The sequence below is a fragment of the Alexandromys fortis genome, unplaced genomic scaffold (genome assembly GCF_014885135.2).
Source record: "Alexandromys fortis isolate MF-2015 unplaced genomic scaffold, M_Fortis_MF-2015_v1.1 scaffold_15, whole genome shotgun sequence".
Lineage (NCBI taxonomy): Eukaryota > Metazoa > Chordata > Mammalia > Rodentia > Cricetidae > Alexandromys > Alexandromys fortis.
This window is the reverse complement of record NW_026067911.1, coordinates 8163261-8190073: the sequence shown is the minus strand read 5'-3', so window position 1 is coordinate 8190073 and position 26813 is coordinate 8163261. Positions and strand designations below refer to the sequence as shown.

Genomic DNA, 26813 nt, shown 5'->3' with positions numbered 1-26813 from the left:
GGCTCTATTCTGCTCCACTCAAAGTCCAGTTCTCATCTGACATCCCAGCAATGGCAGACCACTGGCTCTTACTCTGACCTCATCCCAAAAATGGTGATCCTGCCTCCAGAAAATGTCAGAATGAGACTGAGAGCTGTCTCCTCCTGTTTTATAATCCTCTCTAGTTCTGGGATTAAGGATGTGTACCACTACTGCCTGGTTTCTATGGCAAATTAGTGTGGCTACCGGGATTAAAGGTTTGTGTCATTGATGCCTTGTCTGTAAGACTGGTCAGTGTGACTGTTTTACTTTTCTGATCTTCAGGCAAACTTTGTTTATTGCAAATAAAAATGAAATTCCACTACAATTAAAAGGGAGAAAGGACAAAATATATTGCTGGAAGAAAATTAGAAGGAAGAGAAAATTCTCCAATGGCATTTATATTAGGAGATGTAGATTAGGTGACTTAATGGGATATGAGATTAAATTGAAGCATAAAATATTTAAAAATGTTTAAAACATTGTAGTGATTTTTAAGAGAAATGTTAGAATCATTGTTTTCAATTGTTATAAAACCTATGGAGAAGGATCTTTACAGAATATACATGAATGTGTTGCTCCTTGTTTGATGTGGAGTAGCACAGGCAAGGTTGGAGATGAAGATGTGGGATAAGACAACAAGAGATGGAGATGAAGATGTGCTGTAGCACAGACAAGGATGAAGATGAAGATGTGGGGTATCATGAAAAAGGCTGAAGATGAATTTGTGGGATAAGAGAGAAAGGAAATGTCATGAACAGAAAAAAGGTCACTAGCAAGCTTTCTTGGGCTACCAGCCCCCAAATCATGACATGGAAACTTATTGGTTACGCATGCTCAGCCTTATCTTATGCTTGTCCAACTAGATTTTATAACTTAATTTAATCTGTTTCTCTTCATCTATGCTTTGCCTTGGGGCTTTTAACCTTTCATTCTGTATATCCTACTATTCCTGCTTCTTCTGTGTCTGGCAGGATGGCTGGACTACCTGGCTGACTGGCCCTGGTCATCTTCTTCTTTATCTCCCTCATTACTTCTTCTCTCAAGCCTAGATTCCTCCTCCTACTTATTCTTTTTGCCCACAAGCCCCGCCTATCTATCTACTGCCTAACTATTGACCATATAGCTTTTTATTAGACCAAAAGGTGCCTTAGGCATGCAAAGAAACATATCTTTACATCATTAAACAAATGCAGCACAAACAAATATAACACACCTTTACATAACTAAAGTAATATTTTGTACTATAAACAAATGTAACACATCTTTACAGAGTTAAAGTAATATTCCATAGCAGTTCATGCCTTGAATACCATAGGCGGGTCTGCTTTGAGAACTAGTTCTCAGACTACAGATCTGCCACCATACTTATAACATTCAAATGCAGATATGTATGTTAATGCAAATATATGTAGAAAGATATATGGATATACCCATCTATATTAATGGGGCAACATATGTAATAGTAGCTGTATTTGAAAATGAGTTAGTGCCTCAATGTGTGTATTGTTACAGTACAAACTCTCATTTGTTATCTCTAGACACCAATGTACTTAAAGGCCAATAGCACTGTCAGAGAAGACAAGTAAAGGGCAAATAGAAGACCATTATTCAGATTGCCATGTCACAAATATAATTATAAAAGACGCCAGGCTTCAATGTTTATGGAAAGAAACCAGTTTTATAAATCATGCATTTATAAACGCACCAAGAATTCACACTCGGCTAGAACACAGAGGGTAGGATCAGGCTAAATGGGAGAAATAAGTGGCTGTCCATCCTAATTCCTATTTCCTGGATTTTTCTTCAGAAGAGATGTGCCAGTTGCAGAGGACAGGGAGGTCCTGAGCAGGGCTGCATTTGAAGAACAGAACTTCTTCCTCTATAGGATGGGGAACTATTAATGAGAGACAGAGTACAATGTCTCATGTGGAGAGAGTATGGAAGGGTCTCCCAGGTTTCCTTTGGTTCCCTCATGGTAAGAACCTCCTATAGGAAGTGGACCCAGAGCCAGGGGTCAAGGTAGAAGCCTTAGAAGAGTTTGAAGCTCAGTAAAGCCTGAGCCAACAAAGCAGGTGATTAATCTGTGACAAGGGATCCCATGAGGTCATCAGCCCCAGATGTCAGCAGTGGAACCAGCAAAGCACCCAGAGAAAGGCCCTGACCTACAAAGCCCTTCGGTAGTCTGGACACCTTCTCTGTCATAGTCTACCAAAGAAGAAGTGTGACAGAGGAAGTCATCAAGATGTCTACCAGTAATACAATGCCATCCTTGAGAGCATCAGAGATGTGCAAGCAAAACCAGAGAGTTCATCTTCCAATCCCTGCGTCTGTCCTCACCAGACAGTTACAGCATGTGGATTTGATTAAGTCATAAGCATACTGGACTAAATGAAGGTTCTGATTTCCAACTCATGGCAAAGGAAACCAGGGTTACTGTAGAGAGAGAGAAAAATCAAAGCTTATTAGTTTTTCTTGTTATTGTCATTTGGGCAATAGTCGTTTCTCTATAACACAAAGACCACATGGGCACTGAGGATGTGGACACTAAAAGAGAAAGGTAAGGGAAAAGTGTAGAATGTACGAGGGGGAAGCATCCATTGGGTAAACTGAGCACTGTTCCCAGATTCTGAACATGAACTTCACTTCTTATTCTTCAGGAATCCAGCTACCGCTTTCACTGTTGAGGCTGAGATGTTAAAGTAGCCAGGTGCTGGTGGCACACATCTTTAGTCCCAGCACTCAGAACGCAGAGGCAGGTGAATCTCTGTGAGTTCGAGACCAGCCTGGTCTACAAGAGTTAGTTCCAGGACAGGCTCCAAAGTTACAGAGAAACCTTGTCTCAAAAAAACAAAAACAACAACAAAGAATGTGAAAGTATTAGGTATAGATTTAGGCTTTGAAATTTACTTCAGCAATCTTCCTCCCCTCCCCCACTTTGCTTCTTTCTTTCTTGTTCTCAGACCTGTTCAGGATATACTAAAACTACCTAAGAATCCAAAGATGACCTTGATCTTGTAATACTCCTGTCTCTGTCTCCTGAATTCTGTAGTTATAGATGTGTGCCACATAGCTTAGTGGTGTAGGAGGTTCTTCTGTTTGTGTTGATTTCACTGGTTGAATAAAGAAGCTGCTTTGGCCTTTTGATAGGGCAGCCCTTAGGTGGGTAGAGTAGACAGAACAGAATCCTGGGAGGAAGAAGGCACACAGAGAGAGCCGCCTGCCATGAAGCTGCCAGGTCAGACATGCTGAATCTTTCCCGGTAAGCCAAAGCCTCATGGTAACATACAGATTATTAGAAATGGGTTGAATCAAGATGTGAGAGTTAGCCAATAAGAGGCTAGAGCTAATGGGCCAGGCAGTGTTTAAATTAATACAATTTCCGTGTGGTTATTTCAGGGGCTAAGCTAGACAGGCAGGCGGGAGCCAGGCAGGATGTGGCCCGCTCGCTCCTCAATACTTCAGCTTAGTTCATATTGTTCTGGGTGTTGAAGCCCTGTGAATGCCAGACAATCACCCTGCCAACTGAGCTGTAGCCACAGTCCAAATTTTACTGTTCTTTCTGGTAAATTCCTCTATTCAGAGATTCGGCACCAACATATCAAGAAATTCACCATTTTCTTACATAATTATGTATTTGTAACAGTTTCCTCCTGTTATTTAGGTAGCTATACTTATATAATTCATGATAAAGGATTTCATTATTTATGAAATCCATTTTATAATCAAGCCCATGGCTGGAGTCAACCATTCTGGCAGTAAGTGGACTCAGAATGAATAGATAAATACAAATGTGGGACTATGATTGTAATCTTTGAGAAAAGGCAGTAACTAGTTTAAACCAAAATTAACACAAAACTAATTTTTTCACAAAATTATATTAAATGCAAAAATGGCATCTATATCATCCATGGAACTATAATGTAACTACCAGAATTTAGAAGAATGAACTAAGTTTCTTCGAAAGATCCTCAACTCCCTCTGATGTTAGGATAGTAATATAAAGCATTAAAATATTTGAATTTTGTAAGAGTGTAACAGAACATTAAGTGCTTAATGAACATTAAGCAACTAGTAAGTGGTATTTATCCACTAGAAAGATTTTAAAGGTCTTTAAACTCTTTAATAATGTCAATCATTTCTCATGAAAATGTTTACTTAAGTGTCACAAGTCAGGACATCACAAGGTTACCTGCAATACTTAGTTAATTCTCTGTATTATTGCTTGCTTTATAGTAAAAAATGTGTGTGTGTGTGTGTGTGTGTGTGTAATGTTCCTAACATATATTACACAGAAAGTATGTGTTTAACAATTATTAAGTCACAAAGTCCTCTGGATAGGTCCAAGAACAAGTATAAATCCTCTTGGTCAGTGCTGAGCTGAGTTTCTGGAAGCAGGATTGTTACCCAGGCCAATGCTAATATGTCTCACCTCATTCATACAGTCCTGGCTGTAGGTCAAGGCTGTTCAGAAAAAAAAAAGGGGGGGGGGGGAATGGCTTCAGTTAAGAGACAGTCTAATGAAAATTCTCAGCCAATTCAATTGCAGCCTCTGTGCAAACTAGGCTGCTTTTGTTGTTGCTTTAAATTCACAGAGGTAACAAAAATCAAAACAAACCAAGTAAAAGCCTGGGTAACATAAGTTTTGTTCTATAATTATAAGACACTAGTAAACATAGTGTAAAATTTTCTAGAAATTAATGACTTGGGGATTTTCTATGTCTGTAAACAAAATCCATCTTTATTGTATTTTGGGAGCGTTTGTTCAAATAAGTGAAATAAATCTTATAATATTGGATAAAAAAAACTATGTTTAGGTTCAATGGTAGAAAAAAATTCACCCATTCACTGCAGAAGGCCATTTTCCAATGCTAGGCACTTACTTTTTAATTCATTGAAAAATTGAAATGTATGATTCCAAATGAAAGAGAATAAAAAGAAAATACTGTTTCCACTCTAATGGATCTCTCATATGTACATAGAAAATCAAGTGTAAGAATTTTAAGAACTGGAAGCTGAGTCCCATGCCTGGTTTGTACATGTCGGTCAATTCTTGAGCAAAAAATTTAACATTTCTGATGCAGGGTTTGCAAAACAAGTCATTTGTTTTCTTACTAATCTTATTAAACTTGTCAATTAGATTGTCATAAAATTATCCCCAATATTAAATTCCTAGAACTCTAAAGGATTAGAGATCCTGGAAACCTAGACTTCAGATAAATTATTGAACAATGATATTAAATGTAGCAGTGGGAGGAATTTAAAGGGATGTTTCTAAGTTTTCCTTAGTTTATATATACCAGAAATGATGGCTCAAAGAGAATCCACAAAAAATGCAATTAAATACTCTCAGAAAAGTAAAAAGAACTGTAATGCCCAAGAGTGCCCTCCTTCTGCTTGCTGGCTTTCTGTGTAGCCACATTCCATCAGTTCAACTCGCTTCTATGTAGAGAGCAGAAGACCACGGGAAAGGGACAACATTTGGCTGCAGCCTGATATGTTATGCATGTACTAAGTCAGGTTCCCTTTAATGACTGAGTGGAAAACAATCTAAAACTACCTCTCATCTACAGTGTCTCATGTAACTTGTTTTTCCAATCTTTCAAATTCTTCTGAAATGACTAGAGCCAATTTGGCTAAAAATTAGGGCGCACTCCATGAGCCAAAATCACTAAGGTAGTAAATGTCCCTCTAGCAAATCAATGGAGTTATATTTGTTTGTGTTTAGTTTTTAACTATTTGATCAAGGGAGATAAAAGAAGTTGGTTTGTGGAAAGATTCTCCCATCAGTTTTTGAAGAATTTACTGGCTGTTGGCCTGGCTAGATCCTGGAGAAGATGACACAGGAGGAAATGGCACCAACAGTGAGCAAAATGTAAAGAAAACAATGAACGATTTTTAATAGGAACAACCCAACTATGAAAAAGAATAAAGAGGAGAGGTAAAAGAAGGAGAAGGAGGAGAAGAAGAAAAAGAATAAACTTTCATGTAAGTAGAATAAAGACAAAAAAATAATTTCAAGTTTTTACCAACCCCCAATGTGTCAGAAAGAGTCTGACAGATTATGTGGTTCGGCTCACGTTCTGCCAGGTTCATTGGTATTGGCTTTCCCCTTCTGTTACTTGGCTCTGCCTTCTTCATTGTTGGATCTGGCTGCTTTGCCGTTATGGCAAGAAAGCTTAATTAAATGTGCCCATAGTAGATTCAAGCACTCTGAGTCTAGTGAATTATACTCAGGTCAGTGGTGGAAAGTGAGGGTGGGGTGGGGTCTTAGTCCCAGTGAGACTTCTGGAATTGACATGAAAGGGAAATTAATGTTGAGTGACTGAGTGAAGGAGAGAGGGGGAGAAATGAAAAGAAGGAGAGAAAGAAATGGGTGAAAGATACATATTCCCAGATTAAGGAGCAGAATGACCAAGAGGTAAGGCTAAATTTCATACTGAGATTAGATTCCAAAACCTACTGTGTCTAAGAAATGTTTTTCTATGTCATGAACAGAACAGTAATAATAGTAATAGTAGCCTAAAGAAGGGGAGACTTTTTCTTACATAGTGTCTGTTAGTCTGGCACGGATATGGTACCAATGCCCAGTTCACCTGTGTGAACTATAGTTGGTGTTAGTCTCCTAACACTTTGCTTCTTGGCAGCTGAAGCCTGCTCTCTTGCTTTCTGCGATTCAACCACTTAGTCTTGGTCCCCTCCCTGCTTTCTCGGGCCTCGCACTTTCAACCTTCTGTGATGGTCCCTCTTTTCTGTGCATCCCTGTCTCTTCCTGCTCCCAAAGTGACAGGTGCATCCATCCTAAAATCTAAAGAGTTTTCAATTTTGTTGATCCTCACATGACATGATTCCTGGAGGTGTCTAGACCACCAGACATTTAGTCCGAGAAGCTGCGAGGCTTTCAGACTCAGATAAATCCAAAGTGACAGTGAGGAATACTTTTCTAAGCCTCCCTTCAGAAAAAGCAAGAGGCCTGTGTGCATATCCCGGCTGAGGAGACCCTGCGCCTAAGGCTGCAGCCTTCCCTGGAGACGGCAGCATTCTGACACAGCAAGCAGTGCAACACTCGTCTTTTTTTCGGGGGGAGGCAAGCTTTCTTCCCCTTTTCTATTTTGGGGGCAGTTAACTCAACCTATGATAATTCTATAGGGAGATTTCAATCCACACTTTTCTCACACATCTTCGTTAGAAAGTTTCATAATTCCATTTTTTTCATTTAAAAACTAGTTTTCTTTGACACTATCTTTTCTTATACCACCGTGTGTTTTGATCACATTCAGCCCCCTCTAGCTCTTCATGGATTTCCTCCTCGCTCTGTTTCCTCCCAACTTCAAATCCTCTCTCTCTCTCTCTCTCTCTCTCTCTCTCTCTCTCTCTCTCTCTCTCTCTCTCTCTCGTCTTTATAATAACTCACTGAGACTTATTAAGACTTCCAAATGTAAGTTCCAATGGAACATAGCAAATCTCCTAGTGACACCCCCCTCCCAAAAAAAAAGACACTTCTTCCACTAGCGGTCATCAATTGTCAATAACTCCTTAGAGAATGAGGGAAAGCTTATGTGCCTCTCCCAGTCCATTCTGGAATGCTGACTGGCTTGATAGTGTTTAGGTCTTGTGCAAACAACCAAAGCAGCAGTGAGTTGGTGAATAAAACAGCCCTACCATATTCAAACTACAGTCCTCCCCCAAACTCTGCCTCTCGAAATCCTCCAATCTCTCTTTCCAAACATTCTCCAGGCCTTGAGGAGAATCTCCTTTACTGAGAACCCAAGTCCCTATAGACAATTAGTGTACAAATGGAAATTAATCTTGATTCCGTGTATTGATTATTAACTATGGGACTCAGTGTCTAGTCACATTCCATATACCGCTACTCTCTGTCAGTGTTTCTCAGAGAGGAAATTAGAACTGCCTGCTGTTCCTCAAAATCATTTATTGGGCCAAAACAGATCAAAACCATTTCCAACCAATCCTGAGACATGACTCATGAACCCTGCAATAGCATATGCATCATGAACATACAAGCAACAGTGGGTGAAACTCTGGCTAAGGTGTGCGCTGAGATTGCTAACCTCTGTGTTCTTCCTCAGCCTGGCTTCTTTCTTTTCTAACTGTTTCAATTTGACCTCCCCATAAGGAAGAAGGAAATAGTAAACGCTTGTCACACTCCACCTTGACTGCACATCTGTTTTATATTCTCTGCGCTAAGGTAGAGAATCTAGAAAACATGCCTGCACAGCAGCATAGTAGCCTTCCCGAACCCAAGAAATAGCAGCAACAAATTGCAAGGTGGGCTATCTTCTCCTTAAGGCATTAAAGAAAGACTGGGAGAAAGGCAGCCACTACAGAGGCCAGGAACCTTCCTGTTCTATAGCTATGCAGAGACCCCATGAGCAAGGCAACTCTTATAAAAGAAAACACTGAAAGCATTTAATTTAGAAGGGGGGCTTCCGTACAGTTGTAGAGGGTTAGCGCCAGATCATCACGGCAGGAAGAAGACAGCATGGCACTGGGTCAGTGGCTGAGAAATTTACATCCTGATTCATAGACAGAAAGCAGAAAAATGGAGTAACTAGGCCTGACACAGGCTCTTGAAACCTCAAATCCTACCCTTCAGTGTCACACCTCCTCCGACAAGGACAGACTTCCTAAACATTCCCAAACAGTTCCGCTAACTGGGGACCAGACATTCAAACATGCGCCTGTGGGGGCCATTCTCATCCAAAACTCCACATTCTCCTTCCCATAAACAAATTTAGGATTTTTAGGGAAGATCAGAGTCTGGAGGGCGCCATTTGCCACCTTGACAGCATCTCAGTATTTCAAGCCCAAGATGGAAAAGATCTGCCGTGACATCAGTGGGCAGAGTTGGTAGCGGTTGCACCAAGCTGGGTCAAGATTCAAGAGAACTCTTCAACCTGGACATCAGAATCTTCCATGAGGATCTTCCATGAGACAAGCTAGCAGGAACCTGTCATGAGGGCAAGGGTGATAGACCCAAATTTAGAGCAGGATAGACTAGGAAATGGTATTAAAGCAGTGCTGTGTGTGTGTGTGTGTGTGTATGTGTGTGTGTGTGTGTATAAACTAAATACAGACTTTGTGTCACAAATGTTGACTTTTACATATTATCTAAGGACAATATCCATGATCATTGAAATAGTTATCATTATGATTGATTTCTTTCACAATTTTTCATTTACCTCCCTCCCAGTCTCTCTGTCTCTCTCTCCTCCCCTTCCTCCTCCCCTCTCCCTCCCCCTTTCATCCCCCACTCCCTTTCTCTTCATATCTGTCCCTCCAGTAGCTAATTGCTGAGCTAAGGAGGTAGATGAAGAACGGAGGAGAAACGTTTGAAAGCAGTTCCACAGCATGGTTCCCATGCAGAATTTTGTTATCAGTTCTGAAAATAAGCCATGCACTCCCGATGAGTGCCAATAGCTTGTTTTCATTGTGGTAGTCTTTGTCCAAGAAACATTCTTTTCTCTGTTTTTTTTTTTATTAGTTCAGGTTTAATATTACAACTCACAGAAAATAAAATGTAAAAAATGTTAAGACAAGAAATGGATGTGTCTCACAAGCTAGGAGGGAGGCCCTCATTGCTAAGAGCCCCAGGAAAGCCCAAATCGGGCCTATCAGCAGCTGCGATCAAGCCTTGGCAGCCATTTTTCAACTTAATTTGGCCCCGGGTATTTGAGTTTCAATTTCAATTTACTAATAGAGAAACTGATTGGTTGGCTTGGGGTCATGGGCCCACAAGAGCAGCGATGTTGGAGGTAACATTTCACAGACATGAGCACAAATGGCCATGGGGTCTGCAGGTTCTCAGGTCAACAGCAGGAACGTTTTAGTGAAACATCCTTGCTTCACCTCCTGCACGTCTTCGTCCATTCACTTAAGACAGAACCTCATAGAATGGAGCCTGGCTTCGGGCTGGCTGTGTAGCTGAAGATGGCCATTCTCTTCTGACGCTCCTATCCCTACCTCCCAAATGTTCCACGCATGCTTCACCGTGCCTGGTTTATGTGGAGCTGTGGACAGAACTTGAGCCTTTATTCATGCTGAGCAACTCTCTTCCAACTGAGCTACATCCCTACCCCATTTACTCACTTTTCAATAATTATTCACCTTTGAAGATTAAGCATTTTGCCAGGTGGTGGTGGCACACGCCTTTAATCCCAGCACTCAGGAGGCAGAGGCAGGCAGATCTCTGTGAGTTTGAGGCCAGCCTGGTCTACAAAAGCTAGTTCCAGGACAGGCTCCAAAGCAACAGGGAAACCCTGTCTTGAAAACACAAAACAAACAAACAAGAAAAAAAAAACACAAACAAACAAAATAATTAAACCTAGCCGGGCGATGGTGGCGCACGCCTTTAATCCCAGCACTCGGGAGGCAGAGGCAGGCGGATCTCTGTGAGTTCGAGACCAGCCTGGTCTACAGAGCTAGTTCCAGGACAGGCTCCAAAGCCACAGAGAAACCCTGTCTCGAGAAACAAAAAAAAAAAAAAAAAATTAAACCTTTTCATGTGGTTTTAGAAATGACAAATAATGTAAAGTAATGCTGAATTAAAATTGTTAAAATTGAAGAAAACTTCTAGAATGGATTCGTAGGGGCTGGAGAGATGGCTCAGATTTAAGGCTGCTCATTGCTGTTGGGGACGACTCGAGGTCTCTTCCCACCCCCTCAGCAGGAGTTCAAACGTGCTTGTGCCTCCAGTTTGAGAGGCTCCAAAGCTATCCTGTCACCCATGGGCATCGCACACAAATACGAGTATATGCACCTCATTAAAAATCAGATCTCTGTAAAAGAGGCACACGTGAATGCAGGCAACAACAAATAATGAACAGATCACCAGAAAATTGAAAGAGAGCAAGGAGGGGTTTGTGGGAGGACCCAGAGAGAAGAAGAGGAAACGGGAAATGATGTCACTGCATAATGTCAAAACATAAAATAAATGATTTTATAAAGACATCCAAATGCTCCTTTAAAAGAATGAGGAAAGGATTTATGGGCCTGGTAAATAATTTGGAGACTCAAAGACTATCTGAAGCTTATTAATACTGATTTGGGTTTGACCCTGAAGAAGTTAAGCAGCTGCGACTGTGAGAATCTAATACAAGAGGAGAGTTTTGGGGCACTTAAGTTGTGCCTTCATTTTGTGATGAAAGATTGGCCAGGGTGGACTGGGTGAGCAGTGTGTAAGCCATGACTGGTGCTGGGTTCGGGGCATCCAGTGAAATTCTACTATTTCCATATGGCACTGGGCCTTCAGAGAGAGGGTCTCCCTGCCATGTTCACTATGGTCAAACATCAAAAACTGAGCATCATTCTGAGCTGGAAACCTCAGCACAAAATTCTGGCTGCCAGACATGGCCTTGATTTCCCTAGTCACACACTCTCTTAACCGGGGTCTTTGGACAGAAGTATCTGGAAAGTCCACCTGAGAATGCACCATCAGCAGGACACGGAAGGCACACGGGTAATCCCAGGCACTGTGGAGGCCAAGTTGGGAGTCTGGCTCACAGTAGGACATGTGAAGCATGACCAGGTTAAAAAAAAATGTTACAGGTCGTGAAGCCATTCTTGTTAAGTAGCCAGCTTAAGATGGAGATAGGCAATCCTTCCACTGCTCATTATTCGTGAACTCAATACATTTTTCAGTCAGCTCTTCTTCAAGAGACTTGAACAAAAGTTCATGGCATAAACGGGACTGGACTGGACTAAACTGGAATGGAATGGGATGGGGTGCAATGGGAAAGATAAAGAGGATGGCAGGAGCTGCCCTCATTAGGGGTCCTCATTCCTCTGAAGACCAAATTATCCCTGGGAAGTCACAAAGGCCAAATCTTCTCCACCTTCAGCCGCCTTGAACTCTAAAATTTAAGCCAGAATTGCAGTTGACACTCCTGAAGAAGGTACTAATACCACTAGAAAATTTCTGTAAGGACAGAATATGATGAGTCCTGAATTAAAAACAAAACAAAATACTTCTCACTGAAGTCGTCTGCAGGGAAAGAAACAGCCTGGGAAAGCTCTTGAGAACGTCCCTGCTGTCCAGGGAAGATGGCTGCCCCTCTTCTTACAGTATCCCTTAGGGAAGGGAAAACAGTCATGGCTTAAATTCCTTATAAACATAGAAACAAACAGAGCCCTGCTTGCTTATTAATCTTTACATGGTATATCCAGCGCAGATGGTGGTAATGACAGATTCCGTCGAAGGTTGCTCCGTTATGGAAGCATTTTAAAACTGTGTAATTGCGGTGCTATTTCATCTCATCCCGCCCCGCCATTCCTACAGTCTATCTAAGACAAACAAAGAGATGCCTCTAATAAATTAATGTGAGAGTACAGTCAGTTTTCCCAAGCATAAATCTGATGAAAATGGAACTTTAACGATTCAGGCCATATGCAGTTTTACATGGAACCACTTCGTCAACAAAACCAGCTGTTTCCAAGTTCTATTGGGAGCCAGTATTAAAAGGAAAGTAAATATTAAGTCTGAACCTAATTCTATTTTATAAATATTGTCATTCATTTTATAAAAAAATACATCATGCGCGTCTCTCTTTTAATCGTAACTTCTTCAACTTGATTAGAAAACATTTTTTCTTCTCATTTTGTAGGTCAAATAATGTTCTTCCCTGGAAATAAGTTTTGTTTTATAGAGCTGTCCTCCCTACGCCACTCAGTACCTACCATTCCTACCTCCAAAGTCTCCCAGAGAAATGCTATGGCAGCTACAGAAAGCTCTTCTGCAAAACTATTCAACTGTGTGAGAAATGTCCTGTCTGGAGGACCGCCTCTTACAAGCAGAATTCAGCTTCGGATGAGAAATGTCCTATGTGGAGAACCACCACTTCATGTGCAGAATTCAGCTTCTGATAAGCACTAGTTTTTCATAAAAGAGACAGATAATTATATCCAGTCACATTTCAGAAACCAATTCTGTGCAGCAGTTCACGAACACAAGCTGCTCCCCTGGTGCACATTTTTCCTTAGAATGCATTTTTCTCATTTTGTTTTAATGCACATGAGTATTTTACCTGGGTATGTGTATTTCTACCGTATGAGTGCCTAGGGCCGAACCAGGCAAGAAAAAGGTGTCAGGTCTTCTGGAACTGGAGTTACAGATGGTTATGAGAACTCCTTTTAACCTCTGAGTCATCTCTCCAGCCTCTCGTTTTATTTGCTAATGAAATGATGTCACTTTGTGTTAGTATAAAAGATACACATTGATTCATGAGGCATTTTGATTGCTATGTATGCAAGAGCAATGATTGAAGTATGAACAGTGTGGATGTTCACTTTCATGTTACTGTGTGCCGGACTATTCTTGCTTCTAGCCCAGTGGTCAGAAAGTTCTTTACAAATGAATTTTCTACAGCTGGAGATTCTCCACTGAACCATACTTAGCCCTCTGAATGTGAGTGACAGTTATGTGACTTGATCTGTTGGAGGGGCTGGCAGTGGAACCAGGAAAGGAGACCATTCCCTATGGTAGGTTACCTTGCTCAACCTTAATATAGGGCAGAGAAGCTTGATCCTGCGTCAGCTTGGTATGTCAGATATAGTTGACTCCCCAAGGTAGGCCTTATCCCCTCTGAGGAGTAGATGGGGGTGTGGGATGAGAGTAGGGAACGGGGAGGGAGGGGGAACTGGAGCTAGTATGTAAAGTGAAAAATATTAAATAGGAAAATGATAACAGAAAATGAATTTTGTGACCGTATGAATGTACATGTCTGTGTGTGTGGATGTGTGCATTTACTTAAGTGCATGTTTATGAGGTTATCTAATTTTTTCTATTATGAAGAAAACTCAGGAGTCAAATATCAGGGTAGAAACCTGATTGATCAGAGAAGCAGTGGAGAAGCAAATAGTGACCTCCTCTCTGTTTCTCTTTCCCAGTCTGAAAGAACCCATGAGCCTTTCTAAGCCCCGCCCCATTACTACCTGTGTCTCTCTATCCGTATCCTGGGTCCCCCAAAACCTCCATGGCTAATTCTGATCACCTAGTCATTAACTCCACCCTCTGATTCAAGGTAAACTTTATTGTCAGTCATGGAGTGAGAGTGTAAACAAATACCCACAACAGCATGGTAATACTCAACACACTTAATGATCCATTATCCCTAAATCTAAGTACAGTTGAGATACTACACAGTGTAATTGATACATTGTCATATTGTGGTTAATGGATATACACTGTTTATGTGCTTCTCAGAGGGTCTCAAGCCAAAGGTCAAGCAACCAACCTGGGACACACTCTGACCATTAGGAGGTGTTGGTCCCCTCCCGGGGAGACATTTCTCCACTTCCTCAGAAGATGGTGGTGCCCATTTATCCTCAGAGCAACTGCCACTGTGCAGCCGGCCACTCCATTGCTGCTTTGCCAGCTGCTATTTTCGCTCAGTCCGTTTTCAAATCAGCACTCATTGAAAAGGAAACCTCCATTGTTGGAGCCACTATTGTTTTCTAGAAGAGCAGAGACATTACTGAAAGCGAAGCTGGCTTCGGCCATTACCCCAACTTTTTATTTTTCACCCGTAAAAAGAACAAAGCCTCCGACGAGACCATTGTCTGACCCATCTGGAGCTGGCTTTCCTCCCCCTTGTCTTGTGCACCGCGCACAATATTTAATGTTGTTTAGTTTGTAAAACAATCGCCTATCAAAGCATCCAGGTCCCCTTGATAACGGAGCAAGGCCTTTCCTGCCATTGTGAGCCAGGAAATGCTGGCCCCTTGGCAAGACTTGCTGTGTCCTGCTGCTTGTAGCCTCCCTTCTGGGGGCTGGAATGTGTCACTTTAAAACACCTCGACTAACAGGAAGAGAAAATTATTACTTCTTCCCATGTGACAGAGGCAGGCATGGGAAGGCAGGCAGGCAAGACGCTGTCTGAGGACTTGGGGGGGATCCATTCTTAGATTCATTTGCTGTGTAGCAAGCTGCAGCCACTAGGGAAGTCCCCAGCTTAAAACTCAGTCAGCTTTTGATCAGTTTAAAGGTCTCTGTTCCCTAACCCCTACATCACACAGGCTGCCCAGGACGGAACAGTAAAGACAAGATCCCAAAGGCCCTCCTTTGTTCTGGCCTTACACAGAGTGAAGAATCTGTCTTATAATGTAGAGTTGTGCTGAGCGTATATCGCTCCAATAGAACCACTAAAATAGCAAAGCGTTTTCTTCACTGTGACTGCTGTTGAATCAGTATTCAGTGTGACATCGCACTGACCTCCACTGTCAGACTGCACCATCTGAGAGAGCGATACACTCACAGCCGCCCGGGTAGAGATTCCCAGTTCATGTGCTATCTGTGACAAGCGTGATGTATAAACGAGGTGATTTCCTTTGCTGTTGTCTTCTGAGAGTTTTATTTAAACAAATTAATTTTAAACAGAACAATCACATATCCAGTGTGAAGGGCACTCACTGGTAATGAAAAGATTATGCTGCCATCTCGGGCAATGTCACCACCCCAGACCGTGTCACCTCCCCAGACTCTGCCACCACCCCAAACCGTGTCTCCTCCCCAGACTCTGCCACCACCCCAGACTCTGCTCTCGATGTCCTTCTCAGAATTTGGAAGTTCTGTCTATCCTGCAATCAGAACCCTGACTGAACATCACCTGTGACCACCCCTAAAGAGGGCACATTCCACCCAATCTCCGTTGCTTTCCCTGCTATATATTATCGTGCAGCCCTTAGCAACTATGTGTACTTAGAATGTTGCATTAGGAGTGGCAGGGCTGCGTTCTGGCAGCCCTGGCTCCCACATGGCTAGGTTATGCCCGAAATAATTACACGGAAACTGAATTCTATTAAACACTGCCTGGCCCGGCTAGTTCCAGCTTCTTATTGGCTAGCTCTTACATATTGTTCTAACCCATTTCTAATAGTCTATGTAGCCCACGAGCTGGTGTCTGGAGCGGGAGAATCATGGCGACTCTCTTATTCAGCTTCTTTTTCCCAGCATTCTCTTCTGTTTACTCCACCTACCTAATTTTCTGTCCTATGAGGGCCGAGGCAGTTTCTTTACTATTAACCAATGAAAGCAACAGATAAGATACAAGACCCACCTCCATCATTAGATGTATGCAATAGTACAGAAGTCTGCATGCTTGCTTTTCAATTATTCGTTTGAAAGTTCTCCACATAAGAATGTAGGGTTTACATAAGAGGAGGGTGCTCCTTTACCGTAGTGGCCAGAGTATCAGGGGAGCAGGTGACAGACACTGGGTAAGCAAATGGTGGCCCAGTAAGCTAATTTCTAGAAGCTTCAGTTCTCACTCACACCTCCCACTCAAGTGTCTTTACACTGAGGTCAGAACCGTCTACCTCAAACCCATTTCTACCAATGCGCTGTGGCTCCCCACTGCTCCTCAACAGAATAGTTAACCCTACACCCATGGTCACCTTAGTCCTCTTCATCCCACTCATAGGCAAGCCTCAGGCTGATTTTTTTCCTTTGTCTGTATTACCAAAGTGCATCTGTTCTTCCAGTTTTCATTGCTAAAACTACCACAGAAATCACTTCCAAAAAAAAAAAAAAAAAAAAAAAAAACAAACCATAAAACCTGTTCTAGTTTGCTTTCTGTTGCTGAGTGAGATAAACACCATAACCAAAAGCAACTCGAGGAGAAAGGGGTTTATTTCATCTTACAACTTACCGTCTGTCATCCAGGGGTCAGGCTAGGCACTAAAGCAGGAACGGCACTGCCCACAGCTGGCTGGACCCTCCCAGATCAATCATGTTTTCAAAAGTGTCCTGCAGATTTTCCCTCGGGTCAATCTGATGGAGGAAATTCCTAGACTGAGGTTCCTTCTTCCCAAGAGTCTCCTGTGTGTGTCAAATGGATGCAATCTAACCAGCACAAACAGCATTGGCTTTTTTTTTATTTCTTTAGTTCATTTCATATAGTATTTTAAAATCTTTCTTCTATAAAATATGAACCATATGCGTTGATAATATGCTGTGACTCTCTTAATTGGTCTCCATCTCTCATGGAAATGACATCCTCTCCGTACTCTGACTTTTTCTTCTTCTTCAATTCCAGCTTTAATAGTGACCCCCTCCCAACTGCTCTCTCAAATGGGTGTCACTGCCAAATTATTATCCTGCCATGTACCTTGCCTGTCACCTTGATTACCCACACGCATTTTGAGGGATCAGAGCAGACACTACATCTTAAGAGTGACCATTCCGATTCCCCTCTCTGCTTCTCTGCCCCACTCCTGGGCTGGGTGGCTTTCTGGTTTTAATCTGTAATAACTGATCATATAAATTATAATTTATAATATTATTTATAGTATTGTTCCAACCTTTTCAACTCTACTTTAAATTTTGCAAAAGATTCTTTAAGTTTGTGAAAATGATCATTTAAGGGTCTCAAAATACGTCACAATGCCTGGTTAACCGGGCAGGTGAATAAACAGAAATAGTAACTGTGTGGCTGAGTCTGCATACCCTAAGCTGGCTATCTACAGCTTCATCCGAAGTGTTCGGCTGCCCTGAGAAATTGACCCAGGTGTTTTTGTGAGATTATTTTCAGAAATGTCTTTCTATGATTAAAAGTGATTTGCTGATCTCAAAAATGCCCTTTAGTGTATTATTCTAATGCATATCCACTAATAATAAAAGAGAATAAGAAACCAGACAAATAAATGGAGGACTGGAATGTAGGTCTGTGGTACAGTGCACCCCTAGAATGTATGAGGCCCCAAATTTAGTTCCCAACGGTGACAAAAATTAAAATAAAATAAAACGATAAATCAAAACAGCTAAATATCTTGTGGACAACATAAGAGCCATAGTATAACATAAAGAGAGCCCTTGAATTATGACTCTAAGGGACTATTCTATTGGATGGTATCAAAAGAGAAATTAGACCTCATAGCTAAGAAACAAATCACTCTGCGTATCTTCTGAAGGGGAAGAAACAAGCAAGCTAGAAAAGAAGCCTGAAGTGCTCACCAATGGCAATACCTGTGGTAGACACACAAATGGGATGGTATATGCTTTCATGTTCCACAAGAAGGCACAATTTCTCTTAGCCCACACCGAGCCTCAAGTACCCTTGGGGCTCTGCAGCAAGGCTGTGCAGCACCGGACACTGAGGAACAACTGGGGTGTGTGCAGTTGACACACAATGGCAGAGCTGATAAAGACTAATCTGTTCTCCTTCCTCGCATACAAGACTGGAAATGCCACTAACTTCAAACTGCATGCAGACGCTTTGATACTGTAGATTAAAATACATCAAGACAAGATGGGAGGCGGCATAATTATTAAACAGAAAGAACGCCAGCAGCTCAGTGTGGAGAGGATTGAAGCAGAGAAACAAGTGTTGCTGGGTAGAATTTCATCTCAGGTGGCTCAATTCTCAGTGCTGAGAAGCGTGGCCAGGCTCTGACCTCAGATCTAATGGGCAATGCGCTCCAACAGAAAGCAGGGCCTGGAACAGTTCTCACGGGGAAGGAGATGACTAGCCTGCTTTCCCAGTGTTAATTAGTTTGGCTTTTTTTTTTTTTTAAAAAAAGAAAATCATTAACTTTCTGAGTTTTCTTGGCCAGGCTTCCCAATGTACAAGCCCTGATAGCATCATGCTGTGCATGGCATGTCCTACCTTGGTGAGCCCAGCAGGGTGTTGGCAACCTGAGCCCCATATAGGAGACCCTGCTCCTTGTGACTGGCCTCTAGCTATTTCTAGAACACTGAACACACTTCAGCATGCGGGTATTTATTCTTGTAACCTTTAACAGGAGAAGGTGTTAATATGCCCTGCCCCGTCAGCTAGACCACAGAAACTTGAGGCCGACTAAGGCAAAGGGACACTTCTCTAAAGGATGTTTTATAATGCACAGGAGTCCAGAGCTACGCATGAGTCTTGCTGTTGAAACACATTTGCTTTGGTGCAACAAAATCACAAAATCCTGCATGACAACTAACAGTAGCTGAATGTCAAAGATGCCATCCTGAGGCCTCTGAGAAAGAGCTGGGTTTGGGCACATTGTTCAGCTGGTAGAGGATTCGCTTGCCTTGTGTTCACAGGACCCTGGGTTCAATTCTCCAGCCAAGCACAAACCTAATGTGGTTGTGCATGTCTTTAATCCCTGTAGTGTGGAGAATCAGAAGTTCAAGGTTAGTCTGAGATACCCAAGACCCTGTTTCAAAAATTAATTAATTAATCGACCAAAGCAAAACAAAAGCATCTGCAAACTGGTAGTGAAAGCAGAGGTGTTGTACTGCCTTCCAAGGCTTTTCACAGTAATATGCAGATTCACAGGAATATGCAGATTTACAGGAATATGCAGATTTACAGGAATATGAAAATTTGAATAGTAAGCTTGCTTAAAGGAATGTAATGCTTATGATTTTCTCTCTAATTCAAGTTTACAGGCTAGCTAAATCCCAGGGAGGAGTCTAGACTGAAAGGTGCCACTTAGTGATGTATACTTTGTGTGGCTATTGACATGACTCCAGTCTTATCTCCTTCTGATGGGGTTAGCCTGATGGGTCATGAGCCCACCCTGTGAAGATCACTTCATCTCCTCATTAGCCCAGATTAAGAATTAATCCACTCTACATTTACTGTTTGGTTTCTGTACCTACTAACACTCAAGGTCCACCTGGGTACCATCAGCATCTTATAAAAAGATATATCTGTTTAATTATTTTGAGATTATAGCCTAATTATATCACTTCTCCCTTTCCTACCTCCAAAACCTTCCATAGAGTCCCCCTTGCTCTCTTTCAAATTCATGGTCTTTGTTTTCTTTAATGTTCATTATGCACACACACACACAACTTTATCATGTATGTCTGCGTATCATGTGCATGCAGTGACTATACAGGGCATAAGAAGTCAGATCACTAGAAACTGGAGTTACAGAGGGTTATGAGGAATTGGACCCAAGTACTTTGCAAAAGCATTAAATCCTCTTAGACACTGAACCGTTTCTCCAGCCTCCGTCCTTTGGATCCTTTGGCGATTTTCTTTCTTTCATTGTTTATCTTTAGCACATGAATCAGTTTCTGGGGGGCTAGGAAAGGAGGAGGTTCAGTGAACAAGAGCTCTTGCTATGCTAGCAGGAGCTGAGTTCAGATCCCCAACGTCCCCAGCATGCAAGGAAAAAGAGGCCAGGTGTGGCCATTTACAAGCCAGTACCGTCAGCACTGAGGGCTGGGTGGCTACCAGCCTAGCTCCAGGTTCAGAGAATGAAGTGGCCTCAAGGGAAAAGGTTATGCATGAACGATTAAGACACCTGGCATCCTCTTCTGACCTCTGCACACATGGGCAAATACACCTGTATACACACATTCATCTATACCACACACATGCCATACACAGACACACACATGTAATTAATAATAACAATAATGATAATAATAATAATACAATAACAATAATAATAAATAAGTAGTGCCAAACAGAGATAGGGCCTTTGACAGACATCTATTGAAAGCATTGGGTTACTTGGTGTGGGAGGTCCTTCTGTCTATGCGTTGCTTTTATTGGTTAATGAATAAAGAACTGGCTTGGCCTATAGCATGGGAAGAGGAAGGCGAAGTTAGAGAGGGCTGTCTTGCAGCTGCCACCTGAGTCAGACATGCTGAAACTTTGCTGGTAAGCCACTGCCACGTGGCGATACACAGATTAAAGGATATGGGTTAAACTAAGATGTAAGAGTTAGCCAATAAGAAGCTAGAGCTAATTGGCCAAGCAGTGATTTAATGAATACGGTTTCTGTCTGATTATTTCAGGACTAAGCTAGCTGGGCATCCGGGAACCAGCAAGCAGCCCTTTATCCAACAGTTACTGGGTTTTTCAGCACAGCTTACCAGCCTTCCAACACTTCATCTCCACTCCCCATTGTTTTTCTGTTCTTGACCTTCATCTTCTCCCTCCCATTCCTGAAGCCATGTTCACACCTTTGCTGGGTTTTCAACCAACCCAGGTTTCTCCCTGTCCATGTGCCCTCCTTCTGTCCCTCCCCATCTCTGTCTGTCTTGGTGAATCCCTGAGCACCATGCAAGCCCCCCACTCTGCCTTTCTGAACAGGACACAGAAGGCACATCTTCATGCAAAGAACCCTCAGGGTCCACTCCGTGTTCCTCTCACTGCATGCTGCACCGTGGAACTTACAATTATCAATGTGTTTTCTTCAGCTGCCGCATTTCAAAGCGGACAGTGGTTGCCTAGATATGAGTGACTGGCACTTCGACATGCCCAACCAACATTTTTAAAAAATAAACTGAGTGAAAGGAGTGAGTGTCAGAAAGTGTCCTGCACAGATTGTGCTAAATATAAAACTTGGAGTGTGGCAAAGTGAGTTGGCCTCGCTGGAGCAGCATCCGAGTGCACCTGTTGTCTTTGAATTCAATTCTAATGAGATGGCAGGGACCACTCATAAATATTTATGAAGACCAGAATTTGGCACAGATTGGCACTGGGCTGCACACCCCAAGTGATGGTATTTCGTGCTCAGGAGCCTTCCAGCCTCATCAGTGCCATCCAACAGTGCTGCCAAAATTCCATTCCCAGAAGCGGCACGTTTTCCCCCTGGCTTAGTGTTAAAGCCTGAACCCAGATGAAATCGAACATTTCATATAGTTTAACGGTTGGCACCATAAGCTTCCTCATTTTATCATAAAGCACCCAGTTTTCAGTAAACAGAACATTACGCAGAATGTGTGCACGTATTTACCTTCTTTTTATAAGTGGGAGGGAAGGAGAGTCCATGTGCTTTCTCTGATGTCCTTTGTTTGCAGCCACAGGACGCTGATGGATTATTCAGACTGACTTCCGATGCATCCTTAAAGCTGAAGAAAAGAAGGGGAAAGCCAACATCACACTAAGCTTGAGCAGAACCTTACCTCCTTCAGAAGTCAAGATGGATACGTCAGAATGCAACTGTTAAGCTATTTCATCTTTCCAGAATCTCAGCCCTCTAGTCTTCCCCCTGCTATACCTGACAGCTGTCTGTTCATTTGAAATGCATGGAGAATTCTTTACATCACATTTCCCTAAGTTTGTGGGCTCTGTTTCTGCCCGGGCCGGAAGGACATACTGCCAAGCAAAGAGGAGTCTACCCACTCATTCATGCAGATAGCTTAAAAATAAACTCAAATAAGCCAGTCTATAGGCCTCACTTTAAATTCCAGAATGGTATTTGGCAGTGGAAAAAACAATAAAAGAATTGCAGTGTTATCCTTGCTGCTTGGCAGTAAGCCTTAGCACCACCTCACCACCTGGGAAATGGAGGAGGGTCAGCAGAGCCCCTTGAAAGAGGTAAAATGATTGACAGAGGTAAGAACCATTTTGCTTTGATCTGCTCCTTGCCAGTTTGGAGCTTGTGTGATGAAGACAAAAACCTCCTCTGTAAGCATTTATAAGCAAAGTGAATTAGACCTCGGAGAAGACAGCTATTTGTGGTGTGGATCAGCTGGTTAATCCAGAGTTATTTTCCAGTGACATGAAATGCTAATGAAAAGTGTTTCCATGAAAAGCTGTGCACTGTTTGGTAGCTCTAAAAGCAGGAGTCAGTTGATGGTAAGGCTGCACACTTGGGTCTTGGATTCCGGGGATGAGAACAGATGAGGATCTTATCTTTAGGAAGGAGCACTGCATTTCCATGTTGACACACGCACGCAAGCGCACACATATAACTGCTCAGGGCTGCTCCTCAACCTGCTTTCTGCAGTCCAGCCACAGAAGCAAACTCTGATCCTGTCTGTGCTCCTGCACACGCACTCTCACACACACACCTCCACAAAGCCCCGCTGATTAATAGTAAGGCAACAATTTCCACAATGTATCCATGCTGAGCATTGTGATACACAAACCCTAATGTACTGGATAATGGAGAGTAGATTTTTCAAAAACAGTAGTTTGCTTTTATTTATTTATTAAAAAATGCTATTTTGTTGTTGTTTTAAGTCTATCACTTGTACTTTAAAACCAGAATTGTCCTACAAAAGAACCACTACATGCTCTTCTTTTTACTATAAAATTTGAAATCAGTAGGACACACAAGAGATTGGGATGCTGCTTTCTTCCTTCCAGAGATGTGACAGGCATGCCCTCTGGCTAATTAAAGTCCAGAAATGCTGGCAGGTGAGAGAAAGGTGAAGAATATTCCCCTATGAGTCAGCGTAAGTTCTGTCAAGCTCCATTCTGGCAGCAGGGACTTTTACAAGACAAAATTGCAGAGTAGCTGCCTGCCCAACAGAACCCAACTCATTGGCTTCCATTGAAAGGATTTTAAGCCAATGTGTACAAACACACTTAGCAAGCTACAAGGACAGGAGAACTTTCCGTCTGCCTCCAGCAGTTGGTGACCAAACTGTCTGTGCATCAACCAAGAAGTCATCTCCTGTGTTTGAAAAACTACTGAGTAGAAGCACACACATATAACTCTTTGATCTCTAAGCAGGTGACCATGGAAACTCCATATTATACATGTTAAGTTAGCCTGATTCTTATCTGTTAAAAATAACATTTTCTTTTTATAAATTTACACATAAAAACGAGTGCTGGGGACAGTAGAACTCCATCAGCAGAAGACAGTCTTGAAAGGACTGCATTTTATCAATGAAAATTTTGTCATTTGATGTTCATTTTTTTTGCTTTAATTCATTACAATTTTATTATACACCGATTGCAAATCAGAAAACATCTCACAGTGGAATTATAACACCTACCCAAATGGAGACGGTGAAGTGAGCACAGCATGTATGAATTAATTCATTGCTCTTTGCTCTTGACCCCAGATATGAAGAACTGCTTCCAAGTTCCCATAGCCTTGGCTTCTCCAAGATGATGAACTATAACCCGTGAGCCAAATAGTCCCTTGCTCCCACAAGTTCTACCATCAGAGCAATAAGAAACGAAGCCAAGGCAATGTCCACATACAACATTTGAGCAGCAGACATCTCTCAGATGACTCCTCCACCCAAGACAAATGTGATCTCAGATGACCTGGCCCTAGAAACTCACCGTACAGAAATACTTCCCCCTACAACCTGATCGAGAGCTGAAGATGTAAACCAAGTCCAAATGGGAACTTCAGGTATGGATAAGGACTCACCAAAGGTGACAAAAAGCTGGTGATGGAGGGCAATCTAGACTATCAGTACATCAGCTAAGATAATACATCAGCTAAGGGGGCAGACACAGGATGGCTCTAAAGAGCCTGACTCAGAACACATGGAAAAGGTGATTTATAAGGGAGAGAAAAACACTAGTGTCTCTAGATAGGACAGCATGCTTCTGAAGAAAGGAACAAGACAGAGGGTCATGTTGTGTGTAAACCATCCATACCTCACATGAATGAAGGGTTTACACACTGGGGCTTTCAAAGAAGCAATTTCTGTTGACTTCAGCTACATCTCCCTGAGCCTGCTGGACTGGTGTTATTCTAATGAGGATAATATCAACTGCTGTCTTTTGAAGACCCTAGAACCCTGAGCTATTCTAGAAAGCTGGCCTAGGAAATGGCTTGGAACTCAAAGTCACTCCCAGTAATAGTGTAAGTCCTGCCCTTATCTTCCTTTACTCCTCTGTAATCTATGAATAGTCTTTAAAAGCCAGAAGATGAACAGCAAGTCAAAACTGTCACTCATCCCATGGTGGAGTAATGTCTTGAGCATCAGCACCTTGAACCTGAGGATCCCTTCTCACTGTTCTTCAAGACACAATTCTACCCCAGTTGCAGACAGTCTCTTCTAATCGTGGTCCATAGGTGAGTTGATTTTATTCCCTGTCTTCTAACTCCTGCTCTCCATATGTAGTGATAGGAGCGGCGAGGCTGCGTCCCTGGCACCTGGCCACCCGCATGGCTAGCTTATGTCCGAAATAATTACACGGAAACTGTATTCTTTTAAACACTGCCTGGCCCGTTATCTGTAGCCTCTTATTGGCTAGCTCTTACATATTAATCTAACCCATTTCTTATAATCTGTGTAGCCCACGAGGTGGCTTACCAGAGAAGATCTTAATCTGCGTCTGTCTGGAGTGGGAGAATCATGGCGACTCCTGACTCAGCTTCTTTTTCCCAGCATTCTGTTCTGTTTTCTCCGCCTACCTAAGGATTGGCCTATCAAATGGGCTAAGGCAGTTTCTTTATGAATAAGAAATCACTCCCACATCATCCATACTTCTCTGCAGTAGATGGAACCAGCCATCCAGAGCAGCATCCTCTAAGGATTCAAATATAGCATCAAATTCTGCATCAGAGGTGGCAGAGAAAAACAGCAGAATGCTCTCCTGGTTACATTCATCTGTCCTGAAAAACTGTCCTGCTCCTGTTCCACAGCCAGCGGGAGCTAGTCCCTGCCCATCTGCGGAGATAGACCACTTTGGGGCTTCTAATAATTCAGAGGAAGTCACTGGCTGAGCCATAGCATCCTTTCCTTTCACTAACTGAATCATAAATGCTGTGCACTTGTGCCCATCTGAGTTCAGTTCTGCATTAGGTGCATTTCTTTACCCAATCACAAGACAGCAGCTTCAAATGAGCATTAAAATGAGTGAAAATTCAGAAACCATCTGTAGCATATTCTAATATCAGGATGAATGCATAAGGAAAATGTGGCACACAGTAGAATATTGCTGTAAAGAAATATGAAATGTGACATTTACAAGTAAATACACAGAACTGGAAAAACAATTACACCGAAAAAGGTCAGCCAAACTCAGGAAGACAAACTAACTCTCTTATGTGTGGGTGGGTCCTAGTTTTGAGTCTCTGTTTTGTATGTTTAAGTTGAAGTACATGTAGAATCCAGGTTATCATGTATGGACTATTGAAAGCAGATACATTAAGGCGTGGGAAATAGGAAAAGGTAGGTGCCATGAAAACAGAGGGGATACTGAGGCTGGAAAAGGTCAAACATTGGGGGAGTTGGGGCAGGGGAAATGAGGGGTGAGGAAACTTAGCAAAATGAAGCATACATGAAATCTGTACAGAAACTTACATCTACCTGCATGTAATCCCAGCAAAATCTACAGAGGTGGCAGCAGAGCAGAGGTGACAGGAACGATGAGGTGTGTTTGGGAGGGGGGCTGATATCCCTGTTACCGTGTTTAGTGAGGCTGGCAGCGGAGGACCTGAGCAGAGCCCAGTACAGTGGTGGATTAACCCAAGGATGTACAAAGAAGCCATATGGAAATGCCTTAGTTTGTAAGTTCAACAAATAAAACTTAAAATGTCTCTTTGTTGGATGCTTTTTATCAAATATAACCTATATATTCTATTTTATTCTAGACATTTCTTAAAATAGTATTTATTCTTTCAAAATATCATCACTTATACAACATATTTTGATCACATCCGTTCTGTACTTTCTCCATCCACCCCCCCCACCCCATCATCCCACTCTGTCTCCTTCCAACTTCCTGTCCCTTCTCTATTGTTATTAACCACGGTCTGAGTCTAGCCAGCAATGCCATAAATGTCTGGGTGTGAGGCGATCCTCTGCGGCGTGGGCAACCTACTGGTAAACATGTCCCCAAAGGCTAATGACTTACTGCCTGGCAGTATGATAGGCGGCCAGTGAGTGTTGCAGATGGCAGCGCCACCCTGCAGAGTCCAGGAGATCCACACTGGGAGGTGCTATAGTATCTGCTACAGAAATTCCTGGACCTGGCTCTTCTTTCAGCATTGGTCCACACAGCACCCTCCGGTGGGAGAAGCGCCCACTCCTGGGGAAGGCTGCACATTTTAAAGACTGTGTGCAAGTGTTATTCAAATGTTCATTTTTGTGTTATGTGTGCTCAAACAGTACATAACGGAATCGC

The 26813-nt window shown here is 42.4% G+C and overlaps 1 long non-coding RNA gene across 1 annotated transcript in view; it reads left to right on the top strand.

Moving 5' to 3' along the window:
• LOC126499169 (uncharacterized) overlaps nucleotides 1-25942 on the top strand; it is a 34418-nt gene extending 8476 nt beyond the window's left edge. Inside the window, exons 2-3 of the long non-coding RNA XR_007591015.1 lie at nucleotides 21785-22322; nucleotides 23786-25942. This is a non-coding gene — a long non-coding RNA (uncharacterized lncRNA). The remainder of the gene's footprint in view (nucleotides 1-21784; nucleotides 22323-23785) is intronic.
• The last annotated feature ends 871 nt before the right edge of the window (nucleotides 25943-26813 follow it).